This window comes from Podarcis filfolensis (genome assembly GCF_964270895.1).
Source record: "Podarcis filfolensis genome assembly, chromosome: 5".
NCBI lineage: Eukaryota > Metazoa > Chordata > Lepidosauria > Squamata > Lacertidae > Podarcis > Podarcis filfolensis.
Genome location: NC_139608.1, coordinates 18,162,513 through 18,175,288, shown reverse-complemented (window position 1 = coordinate 18,175,288; position 12,776 = coordinate 18,162,513). Strand labels below are relative to the sequence as shown.

General features: G+C 41.7%; 1 long non-coding RNA gene across 1 annotated transcript in view; it reads right to left on the bottom strand.

Moving 5' to 3' along the window:
• The window catches only part of LOC310762512, a 54,531-nt gene extending 42,690 nt beyond the window's left edge, over positions 1 to 11,841 (bottom strand). The window contains exons 1-2 of the long non-coding RNA XR_014548046.1: positions 11,765 to 11,841; positions 4,501 to 4,566 (exon numbers count right to left, since the gene is read on the bottom strand). This is a non-coding gene — a long non-coding RNA (uncharacterized lncRNA). The remainder of the gene's footprint in view (positions 1 to 4,500; positions 4,567 to 11,764) is intronic.
• Positions 11,842 to 12,776: the final 935 nt, after the last annotated feature.

The window sequence follows — 12,776 nt, the reverse complement described above, 5'->3', positions numbered from 1 at the left end:
AGAAGACATTGTAAATGTCTGAGTCTAATTAATTTCATAAATGTGTGTACATCTGCATGTACACACACACACTTTGAAGAAGTAGCAAATTGGTTCCTAAACCATATTAAGCTGAGTAAATCAGATCCCCATCTGTGATAGAAAGCATATTGAATAATACAGATTAAATGTAAACCATATTGAGCTGCAGAAAAGATGCCATATAGCAGATTTACAGTCTACAATGTGCGCAGAGAGCCTGTTAATATAGATCACTGCTGTCACACATCACAGTTTGCTTGTCTTCCCGCACCTTGTCCCCTTTCAACAAGAGCATAAAGAGCACACCACACCATTTTTTGATTCATTTGGCAAACTCTGCTCCCCACAGGTCCTAATTTCATGTGGCGAGGATTAAGGATGAGAATGAGAACTCTCTCACAGACATTTTGCCATTGCAATCCATCTAATAGCTGTGATCAATTTTAAGTCTTCACATAAAGGGAACTTACAGCAAACAAAAGGCTGCAGGTTTATGGGGATAGACTGGAGTTTCCCACAGGAAAATATGTTTGCGTGACAGTTAGGAATTGAGACTGGAGTAGGTCGCTGACTGGATGCCTGGGGGATGCAATTTAGTTAGCCAGGGTGGGATTTAGCCTGTGTGTAACCATCCACCTCTAGCCAAATGGCAGGCATTCAAGGAAAGGAGTCATATCATTCAAGGTCTGGCACAAAAATGCCAGAGTAGGCCAGTTATCATATTTTTCACTCTATAGGACGCACCAGACCACAAGACGCACCTAATTTTGGAGAAGGAAAACAAGAAAAAAATTATTCTGAATCTCAGAAGCCACAACAGCAAGAGGGATCGCTGCGCAGTGAAAGCAGCAATCCCTCTTGCTGTTCTGGCTTCTGGGATAGCTGTGCAGCCTACATTCGCTGCATAAGCCGCACACACATTTCCCCTTACTTTTTAGGAGGGAAAAAGTGAGTCTTATAAAGCAAAAAATGCGGTAATTCTCCATGTGTTATATAAAGACATCCAGGGTTCCTTGCTGGTCTGACCAATGAGACCTTATTGCCTCGCTCACCCATTACTGCATAGATGAGGATCCTATGAATTTACTGAGAATGTCGTTAGCATGTTCTGATTAGTTGTAATGTGCAACTGAAAGGAAACAAACAAGAAAGGAGATTCTGACTAAACATCAGGAAGAATGTTCTGGCAGTAAAAGCTGTTTGACAGTGCAACAGACTCCCTCAAAAGGTGGTGAACTCTCCTTCACTGGAGGTTTTTAAGCAGAGGTCAGATGGCCATCTGTCATGGATGCTTTAGTTCAGATTCCTGCATTGCAGGGGCTTGGACTAGATGACCCTTGGGCCCTTTCCGACCCTACAAATCTATGCTTCTATCAAAATATATCATTGTTTCTGGAATGCAAGTAAATCACATAACGTTAACATCTGTAGGGTCAATGAACACTAATATCTAACTCTTATTGGAGCACTGAACATTGATAAAACGACTTCCCTTCCTTTCACATATACTAATGCCACTGAGCTCATATTTATGTACACCCACAAGTGGTGTTGAAATCATTCCACAGGAAAGTGGTTCCCAATGCTGCCAGTCCTCACTCACAACTGACTTCATGACAATGGCAGGTGGGCAGTGAGATTCGGTTTCATGATGACAGGGGTGCTAAGAATGTTCACCATTGTAAGTAACGTCAGCATAAGCAACACAAGTGATATTCAGTACCGGTTCTTATTTGTTCATGGCTTCATTTCCACCAAATTACAAAAGAGGAGTGGCTTGTGGTATGTGAATAGGACAGCAAGAAGAAGAAGAAGAAGAGTTTGGATTTGATATCCCGCCTTTCACTCCCTTTAAGGAGTCTCAAAGCGACTAACATTCTCCTTTCCCTTCCTCCCCCACAACAAACACTCTATGAGGTGAGTGAGGCTGAGAGACTTCAAAGAAGTGTGACTGGCCCAAGGTCACCCAGCAGCTGCATGTGGAGGAGCGGAGACGCGAACCCGGTTCCCCAGATTACGAGACTACCGCTCTTAACCACTATACCACACTGGCTCCCAGCTGAGGGACCCTGAGCTGAGGGACCCTGTTCACCACCCTTTCTGTTGCCCTAGCCCTACCTTGTTCCTGTCACTTACTCATTGCCATGAGCTCTTGAGTTTGGTAGGATATGATGGCATCATCTTATCAAGCACCCCAGCAAATAGAACATCGCTTTATGGTGTTCATGTATTTTATATAGAGCCAGGAAAGGGCAGAGAGGTAGTTCATGCCAACGGATCCACTACTGATTGGCAATGTAAACTGAAGTCTTTTGGGAGTTGCCACTGCTGCCCAGCCAAGTCCACTGATTGAGCAATTGTTACAACCTGCACTGGAACTACTCCAGATTGTGGTATGTTGAAGCAACCACAGACCATGAAAGCAGGAATCTTGTAGCGGGTTCAAAGCCACAATGGGGTGTCCTAGAGAGGCCGCATGTACATCTGTGTGTCCTCACATTAACATCAAAACCTCAGTGCTGATGTCAACTGGCGGGCATCACAAATGGTAGGAAAGGCAGCTGGCAGCAGCTGGTGCCCAGAGAACTCCAAACTTGCAACGGGAGCAGGTTTAGAAAGCTCTGAGCCAAAACCCACAGCAGCACAAGCAGTCCTAATTTATGTGTTCCAGATTCAATAAACCTATGAGTATCAGGCATGATAGCAAACTGTGCAGGCTATTCACTGTGCTATAAATAAAAGGGGCATGCTGTCGCCGTTCAGTGAGTGACAAATAGTATCCAAAAATCTCCAGTTCGGAAAATGATATGCCATCTGCTTGTCATTCATTTCTAAAGGCTTTTCTCCCTTCTCCCCCCACACTGGGAGGGGAAGAGATCTGATATAAATGATTATGGCCCCGTGAGCGGAAAAATACAGAGTTTATCCTTTTTAGACAGACAGGTGACAAGCTTCCATCTTTGATCTTAACCAATGCATACAGATTTCAAATTCTAAATAAATGCACTCTTCTCTTTTTGGTTGCTGATAGCTGTCAGCGGTCAAAAGACAAGCCATCCTTTGAGGAGTCTTTCAGGCTCATCAGCGCCATCGTGCTAACCAAGATGATTGCTGATGACCAGGCACTTTGGGGTTCTGATGGCATGGTGGTGATTGATTAAAAGGCAGGCTAAAGGACAGGGAGCTTAACTGCTAAACAAAGGAGTGCCTGTGCCCTTTCCGTTCAGATTCCTTTCTTGAATAATCCATCCTTAAGTCTGTTTTGTTCCAAAACACAGGAGATATGAATATTGCATCGAAGTGTTCAACTGTTTAGAGCAGGCATTGGGAACCTCAGATATATCTGGACCTCAAAACTCCAGATCACACCTCAGGTCACACCTATCTTTGCACCTGGGTGTTGTTGTTTTTCCAGGGTGAGGACTGAACTGCGTCCTTGAGCTCTTGTCTGTCTGGATGAAGGTTAGGGGTGTGTGTAAATATGAGTAGAAACTAGCCCACTGTACAAAGGTAACCTTTACATCCACTCCCCCAGCTGTTTTTGCCTCTGGTCTCACCTAGGTGATTCATATACCACTTCATATTTGGGTGAAAGAAAACCTAAGCTGTTTACTGCAAATCAAAGTCAAATGCAAGAAAAAAATACAGTACAGTGGTACCTCAGGTTACAGATGCTTCAGGTTACATACGCTTCAGGTTACAGACTCCGCTGAAATAGTGCTTCAGGTTAAGAACTTTGCTTCAGGATGAGAACAGAAATCGTGGTCCAGAGGTGCAGCAGCAGCAGGAGGCCCCATTAGCTAAAGTGGTGCTTCAGGTTAAGAACAGTTTCAGGTTAAGAACGGACCTCTGGAACGAATTAAGTACTTAACCTGAGGTACCACTGTAAATTATAAAAAAAACACTAAATTTATTCTGTAGTTTAGAGCAGCACAGTTAAGAATTAGATATCCTCTTAAAGAGCAATATAAATGCAACCAACTAACATATTTCCAGTTACAGATAGGTAGCCGTGTTGGTCTGCCATAGTCAAAACAAAAAAATTTTTTTCCTTCCAGTAGCACCTTAAAGACCAACTAAGTTAGTTCTTGGTATGAGCTTTCGTGTGCATTCTGTGTATCTGAAGAAGTGTGCATGCACACGAAAGCTCATACCAAGAACTAACTTAGTTGGTCTTTAAGGTGCTACTGGAAGGAAAAAAAAAATTTTGTTTCAACTAACATATGTGGACCATAATAATTACCAGCGTATCCTAAATACAGACATGCAGTCATCCATACCCAACAAATATACAGGCATGCATACATAGAGGTAACAGCAGTACTCTGACCTTTGCTGCTATCCTATGCCATATTGACATCCTAAAAGCAAACATATAGGGAGGGTGACTGAAGGACTAAGGCTAATCTCTTGCCAGAAGTTGGTCCTATGAAAAGGACCAATGTATATGTAATTAATTCACAACAATCAGTCCAATACCATATCATATTGACATGTTGTGGTCCTTTACACCACCCACTGTCCCACACATTTTCAAGCTCAGTTCTGCAATCATGTGGGATAAAAAAAAAGTTTCCCTTAATTTTTTTAACAGCAGAATATAAGAAAGGCTCCGTAACAGTATGTCCACTCTTCAGATAGTAGTTTTCAGAAATCTGTGTTGTTTCCATGAAAATAGCAAAGCATTAGTAAACGATGTCGTTTTTTTGGGGGGTGGGGATACTTTCAAGGAGATCAAGGCAGAAATGAAACTTTGGGAACTTGCGATTTCCCCAGATTTATACACAAGGATATTGTTGCCTCCAGGTGCAGCACATTTATTAGAAAAGTTATACTGCATTTTGTGCTGACAGTGAAAACATTTGCTTATGAGTTTTGGGACGCAGAGAGAGGAGGAGGATGTTGTATCCAAACAAGTTGATTAATGTTGTATCCAGAAAGTAAATGAGATGATGGAAGAATGTAGATGACAGATGTCATCATGGTAATAATAATAATAATAATAATAATAATAATACTTCTTTTATTATTTATTCCCCTACCCATCTGGCTGGGTTTCCCCATTCACTCTGGGCGGCTCCCAGCAGAATAGTAAAAACACGATAAAACATCAAACATTAAAAACTTCCCTAAGAAGGTCTGCCTTCAGATGTTTCCTAAATGTTATATAATTGCTCATCTCCTTAACATTTGATGGGAGGGCATTCCACAGGGTGGATGCCACTACCAAGAAGGCTCTCTGCCTGGTTCCCTGTAGCTTCACTTCTCTCAGTGAGGGAACTGCTAGAAGGTCCGTGGAACTGGACCTCAGTGTCAGGGCTGAAAGAGGCAGGTGGAGACACTCCTTCAGGTATACTGGGCCGAGGCCATTTAGGGCTTTAAAAGTCAGCACCAACACTTTGAATTGTGCTCGGAAACACTCTGGGAGCCAATGAAGATCCTTTAGGACCGGTGTCTCTGAGGTGAAGGACAGCACCTCAGTAATTAGGAAGGATGGAGAGATCAGTCTACTCCTGGTTCATGCAAGTTTTGCATGTGTTTGTTCATAAATCATTTGAGTTCATCCAAAGTGAATGCACCTTAAAAGAGACCTGCTGAAATCAATGGGAATGACTAACTTAGAACCATTATTTTCAACATGTCTAACCTGGACATAACTTAGTTCAATATAATCCGTTCTGCCCCATTCTCTTATTAAAAAAGAACACTATGTGAACATTGGTATTTAAATATTGGCATTTAAATGCATATCTTTGAACAGAGAGTCTCTCATTTCAAAATGTATTATATCCTTTAAAAAAAACAAAAAACCTTTCTGGTGTATTTTGGTACATTTTTGAGCTGTGAGCTTTTCACAAAGTTCAGAAAAGTGCCAAATCGGAAGACTAATTTCATTCTGATTTGCACATTAGTTCAGGAGGTGTGGAACAAGTCAGCTCCCATCAGAATTTGCAAGGAACAAATTATTCAAGCATCCCTATTAGAGAGACTCAATAATTTCTATGTCCCCATCAAACTCTAGTCACTTCGTAGAGGGTATTTCCATTAGGCACTACAGAAATATTCATATTCCCAAATTATCCACATTTTGTCCAGTTCCTTCCCCCAACCCGGACCGCACTTCTATCCAAATGTCCAGTTTGGAACACTGCAAAGTTTGTATCTGAATGTAAGGGAATCCTTCTATCAATGAGCACATAGCACAGGGGCTCATCCAAAAATCAAAAATTGGATTGTACTCCTAGGGGCATGTTGTGTTACCAAGTAATAAAGAAACCAGAAGAAATAAATCCTTCTGAGCTCGTAGAATAGTTGGATGTTTTTAGATAAAAAGAGGAATCACATGTGTATACAACTTGTTTTCAAAGATGGGATGATCCACTAGGGTTGTTAATCAGCTTCTTGTGGCAAACCAATGATGTTTAACCCTGTGAAGATCAAGTGAGCTCATGTATTTTAATGTATTTTCAGAAGAAAATGGTGTCTTGTGCTTCCTGCTGTGCATTACAAATTCAAAATAGCATGGATCTAGCAATGTACACCTGCTTTTGGAAAAGTATTCACTTTGTACTGATGGAAAGAGTTCATTTTAAAACCTCAGTGCTGGGTGCAGCTCCTGTAAATCACTAACAATTTTCCTTAAAATGTAGTTACTGTGCTTGAAAGAAGCAGAGAGTTGGAGTGGCATTGTGGCTAAGAGACTCATTTACAAATCAAGACACCTGTGGGTTAAGCCTTGCTTCTGCAACAAATCCAAGAGCAGTTCTTAGACAACCCACTCACTCTCAGCTTCAGCCCACCATCTGCAACGTGGGGATAAGAATACTCACTTGCTTTACAGGATTGTTCTATATATATAGATTTACAAGAGCTGTGCATTTGCAATGTGTTCTGCCTGAATTGTGAGGTGAAGGGTGCTTTGGGTGAGGTGTTCATATACCTGAGTCAAATTGCACCATTAATCAGGTGTCTCAAGTCATACCAGGGACTCCCTGAAATGGCAAGTCGCTCTGTGCAAAAGCCCCACTGAATTTTGTCATCTGAAGCAAAATGGCAATTGCCTTTTTTTTAACAGCAAAACAGAGCTGACTAGGCAAATACCCTGAGCAAAACTGGGGAGGAATAGGAGAGATGGAGAAATAGAGGCTCTTTTGTTTTGGTGGACAGGTCGAGCATTTGGTTACAACAAATTATGTTCCCAGGGCACTCCAATCACAGTGTTTTCTGGGACGGACCTTTGCAAGCTTCCAACAGAGCTCACTTCCCCCCTCCCTCGATTCAGTTGTAGGAATTTTCACATGACTCCTTTGTTTGTTTTTATTCTAACTCCTTTCTCGTTTTCAATAAGTAACACCTACTTTAACTGTTTATCATTCTGTTTATTTTTTCTTAGGTTTGTGCAAACAGCTCCGAGGGTCTGCTTGTCCATTAAGGAAACTCCCAGTTGTGTTCATTGCCAGCCTATTATTATCCTGGGAGCAGCACAGAAAGACGAAGCACAATGGCACACCTGCATCAGCACAACTGGATGCCTGCATCTGCCCCAGCTGCAATGAAGCATGTCTCTCCTGTATTGGTCTCTACAGCCACAGCAGGTGCTCCAATGGTTTGACTACATCCCTAAAGGTGCACTCTTCCACTGTTTCCCAAGACAGATGGATGCCGACAACAAAAACTTTCATTGCCCACTTATCCAGGGGCACATTCTCCAGACCATTGTCCACAAAGCACTAGGGGGGGTTAACCCATCCCCAGTGGCGGAGCTTCATGCTCCGGCACTGGGGGGGGGGAGGAGAGCAGGCGGGGCATGGCTGGCACGCGTCCCGGGGGTGTGGTGACCACCCGCAGGGGCGTGGTGTGCGTCCTGGGGCCGTGACATGTCACCTGCGGGGGCGTGGAGCCCAGCGCAGGCGGGGGGCAGCCGCGATGGCACCCCACCAGTATTGCGCTGCCAGGAGCGCTGCCAGTGCCCATCGCCAAATGGTTAGCTACTGTAACTCAAAGAAAACAGCATCCTTAGCTGATAAAATGATGGGGCAATTTCATTCTTTTTACATTTAGTGACTCAGGTAAAGGATGAATAGGCAAAAAGGGAATTCATTTATCCAGGTCATCTGTGCATTTAAAGTAAGGGACTGGGTGCTTGAGACATATCCTGCTTACTCCCATTTCTCCTAATTTTATTGTATTGTTGGTTTGTGTTTCAACATTCTTGTGATTGAAATTTGCTTGTGTGCTGCCATGAAATCCCATTTGGGATGAAGGGCATTTTATACATCAATAATTGGTTTCTGGGCAAATTTATTAAATTTGTAAGATTTAAAAGAAGCGGAGGCTTAGCCTTGGGCCTTTCATCTCAGTTGCGTTGCAACTCCTGCCATCATCATTACCTGTATTCATTGAACAGAACTGTTTTAATTAGTGTTTTTATGGAGCAGTCAAGTAATTTCGTTGTCCCTGAGAGGGGGCAATGACAATAAAGATATTATTATTATTATTATTATTATTATTATTATTATTATTATTAATGGTTCTAGGGGTTGCTCGTGCGTAAGCCGGTGCAAACACCTGGCTGGGTTGCCTGAGTGAACCTTTTCTGTCCAGACAGCCACTCGCCCGTGGCTGTCTCAATCGCTGGCAGAATCCGTCAGTGGGCATTTCTTAAACTTCTTCCAGCAAAGAAGCTCTTTGATGCCTAGTCTCCTCCTACTCTCTCTGCGCGAAAGCCTTCTGCGCAAGGAGGGCGTAGGCAGCGGAGGACCCCTACTCTCCCCGCTGGTCCCCAGCAAGGAGTCATGGGACCGCCTCGCCGCTTCCCCCATCTGCCCCCCTTCTCCACTGGTGCTATGCTGATTCTCTTCCCCAGAAGATGGGCTGCCTCTCCCAATCCCGGGACGCTCTCTGGAATCCCTCTGGATTTTGCTCTCTCCCTCCGGCACTGATGGCAGTTCCCTGACAAGAACATAGACTTCAGGTCAATTGGTTTTCTCAAATACATTAAGTCAACCTTTGGCTGACTATTGCATCTAGTTTTAGGTTGGGCTTTTGCGGTGCAAAACAAAAGTCCTCATCTCTGTCTGTGACTAGATGCCAATACATATTGAAAACCACCCGTTTACACCTTAAATGCGCAGTCGACTCTAGAGAGAGAATACTACTACAGAGGATGTGGTCATTTCAGTATATCTGAGATGGGGAGGAAGGCATAATAAAAGATAGATTCATAAATTATGCATTTTTTGACATTTGGATACATCACAGACACTATCAATGTGCCTTTCTTCGATATTGCAGAGCACAGCTTTCAAAACTGGCTGGGTTTATTTGACAAAGTTTATATATTTCTTAACCCAGACTACCCTAGCCAATCTCATGAAAAGCTCCAAATTAGCTAACTTTCCCAAAATGTACTTGATCTAATTCAACATTTATTCAGCAGCCTTTGGATTAGAAATATCCATGTTATTATGGCATTACAGCTGAACCTGCCTGCTAATATTTCATTGAAACTAGAACTCCCACAGTGCCTTTGATTTTTAGGAGTTTGGCAGTGGTTCACAGAGTGAAAAGGTTAAAACAACCTTTATTAAGCAAGCAAACAAACTGGAGGTTTTCTGAGCTAGAGTTGGGAGGCTGGTTCATTTGCATGTAAAATACTAGCAACTATTTGACCACACTGGGATATTCTCCGAAACCAAAAATAACTTATGTAGTTGGTGTGTTTAAACACATAAAAACCTCACTTAGAAGCAGGCACACTATGACGTGCAGTACTATAACCACAACTGCCTTGAACGATGTTGGTTTTTTTAAAAAAAAAATCTATCAACTGATATATATGTGTTATCTGTTCAGTTTCACTGTAAAAGAAATTTATTTTGGCAATCACTGGCATTCAAGGTTTAGGTCTAGAAGAACTGTTCAATTTCTCAAATATTGTTCACATATGTTTGCATAAATACTAATTGTGACAATAGTACAAAATTACTAATACAATAGCATACCCTCCAAGTGTCTCTAGGGACATCCCTGATTTAAAGAAGCCATCCCAGTTTCTGATTTGATCCCAGAATGTCCCGATTTGCCTCAGGATTTCCCTATTTTCATTGGAGAAATGTTGGAGGCTATGGAGTTATCCAACCCCGAGCTGTCTGCAGGCAATCCTGTATAGGAAAGGTTTTTTTTTTAATATTTAATGTTTTGTAATGCTTTTACTGCCCAGAATGTTGGGGCAACCCAATAAGATGTGTAGGGTATAAATAGTAAAATTATCATTATGGAATGGGATGTCCCTATTGTCATCGAAGAAATGTTGGAGGGTATGCAATATTATGCAATTGCACTAGTGACTATAAGAGTTAACTAAATTGGATTTGTGTGTGTGTGTGGCTTTTTTATGTGTGACAGTAGCAACTGGTACATATTTTTCGTGCCACTGGCAGCCATTTTGTCATTTTTCAATATGTGCCTGCCAGCACCTCACTGTTTAATCCAGAACGCACCACATGCACCCTTGACTGCTGTTTGACAGTATTTGTCTCATATGCCATATTTGAATCAAGATAATCTGGCCACTCTAGTCCCTGCATTGGTAAACCTGAGAATGGATTACCCAGCTGAGGTCAGCAAACTTTTTCAGCAGGGGGCCAGTCCACTGTCCCTCAGCCCTTGTGGGGTGCAGACTATATATATTTTTTGGGGGGGATGAACGAATTCCTATGCCCCACAAATAACCCAGAGATGCATTTTAAATAAAAGGACACATTCTACTCATGTAAAAACAGTACATACAGTATATGCTGGTGAATTTTCATGAGGACTTTTAAAAAAAATGCAAACTGATAAGGACATGTCTAGATCTGAACTTTTTTTGAGGGGAGTGAGATTTGCCCATCCCTAAGCACTAGGTCCTAAGGCTTCAAATGCTTATTAAAGCATCCAGAAAACATGGGGAATTATAGACAGCACAATCCCAGAATCCTCTGAGCATTTGCAGCAGCACCCAGGGACACTACATTCCATGTTGCTCCCCAAGTCCCTGGACTCTCCAGCACTTATCAAGTCGTAATTATACCCAGAGAAAATGTAGAGCCTTCAAGTTTGCCAACCTTACTGTTTTATGAGAACAGAGGAGTGAAACAATGCTTTATAGCTTTATAGATTGCCTAGTCCATAGTCTACATATGCTGCTCCAAACTTCCTTTAATGTATGACAACACAAGGGAATGGGAAGAAGGTTGCTGTTATTGTCACCCATTCACAATAAGTGCAATATATTAGCTTAAAGCTGTTGTTAGAAACTTATCGAAAATCCTTTGTGTGATGAAGCACAGAGGCCACAAAAAGTGTCCTTAGACTTTGCCATCATTTTTCCTTCTGTGACTCCAGAACATGTTTGATCTTCAATTTAGGTCCCTATTTTTCTTTCCAGCAGAGATTTAATGACTACCGCATGCCGGTTAACAACCTTTATGTATTGTGTTCCTTGCAATGTCACTTGTGCTGTTAAATTCCTGATGATGGCTTGAATAGCAAGCAATAACCTTGGGTGGAAAACCTGTATTCCGTTACACACAAAATGGTGAATATGTAAGGAAAACAGAAGAACAACTGGGCTGCCTGGAGTTTTTTTTCCAGAACAAGAAAAACAACAACAATCCATAATTAGGGAGAAGGTCAGGTTCAGAGTGGGACAAGAAAAACTTCTCTGAAACTTTCAGTTTTGGGGTAGAGGTCTACTTACCTTAAGTCTTAAATGAGGTGGCGATATTTATTTCATCTCATTTTCATTTTAGGTACAAAATATTAAAGCAATAGAGAGGATCTTAAAATAGATACATCTTCAGCAAGCAGCAAAAAATTATGTAAGGAAGGAGCCAGATATAGCTCTGCAAAGCGGGTGTTTCAGAGCTTAGAGCTGCCACAGAGTATGGCCTCTCCTGGGCAACCTCTTCCCAAACTTCTGAGGGTGGTGGAACTACCAAGAAGGTCCCCTCTACTGCTCTTAACATCTGAGATGGTCTGTAGGGAAGGAGGCAGTCTTTCAGATATTTGGGGCCTTAGTTATTAATAGCCCTTCCATAGTTATCTTAGGTTGATAAAATTAGCAAAATTTCTTGGCCATTTTCCAGATGCAAGCAGCCTGCAAAGCATGCACAATCCCAATGTATGTTTGCTGTTATATCAGAAAACCTTATTATTATTTTTATAAAATCATACAGTGCAAGAAAACACGGAACCCATTTGAGCAAAACAAAAATCAATTAAAGAAGTACACCATCACTTCTGAAGTGTGGTTTGTTTTTTGCTCAAGGACACAGATAAAAGGATTTGTAAACACATTTTTTTAAAAAAAATCCCTTTGAATGGAAGCTCCAAAATGATGGTTCTGAATTTTATATCCTCAACCCCATCTTGCCACCCTATAATCCTAACTTTAATCACATCCATTGTGTGCTTTCCACTTATTTCAGTGGTGGGAGTGATGAGGCATTTTGTCCTGCTTGTGATCATGAAGATTAATAACATTAAGAAAGCTGGCTGTTAATATTTGCACTCATTTAATTATTTTTCTAGAATTGTAGAAATCCCATTATAATTAGGAAAGGGCATGAGGGAATATACACCAGGGAATAATCTGCCGCTGACAACAAAATGAGTTCAGTGACCCAATTAGGTCATTTCCATTGCTAATTCCACTGATTCTGAACATTATGGGGGAAATTTCTTCAGCGACAATCTATTAAAAACAAGAT